Here is a 448-nt window from a genome sequence, read left to right on the forward strand (position 1 = left end):
GGTGTTTACAACAGATGTCAATTCCTATGTATCGACACGGCGTACAGGTTAACGTCTCTACAGAGGACAGGGCTGTGCACTTCACCGAATAAGTAGGTCCACGATTGTAGATCAACAATATAATTTTATTGCTTTGTACATCTGGTGCTGTTCAAGGCACTGTGGGCTAGAAAACTCGGAATGACTGCTGAAGGGACCTGGAATGCGACACGGCCGATGCCGAGCACCGCTCCTCGGGCAGCTGCTGCGACGACGAACCGGGGCTGACCGGGGAGGGGGCGAACAGCTCATGGCAGCACCGGGGGAGGGCACGGATGGGCCTGGCCTGGCGAAAGGCCCCTCACATGCCCATCCGGATGCTCTGGATGATCTGGAAGATGGCTGCAAGAGAGCAGAGAAGGGGAAAGCTCGCCGAGGGCTCTCCACCGGTGGAGTCCAGTGGCGGTGG

Source organism: Charadrius vociferus, unplaced genomic scaffold, assembly GCF_000708025.1.
Source record: "Charadrius vociferus isolate BGI_N301 unplaced genomic scaffold, ASM70802v2 scaffold104, whole genome shotgun sequence".
Taxonomy (NCBI): Eukaryota; Metazoa; Chordata; class Aves; order Charadriiformes; family Charadriidae; genus Charadrius; species Charadrius vociferus.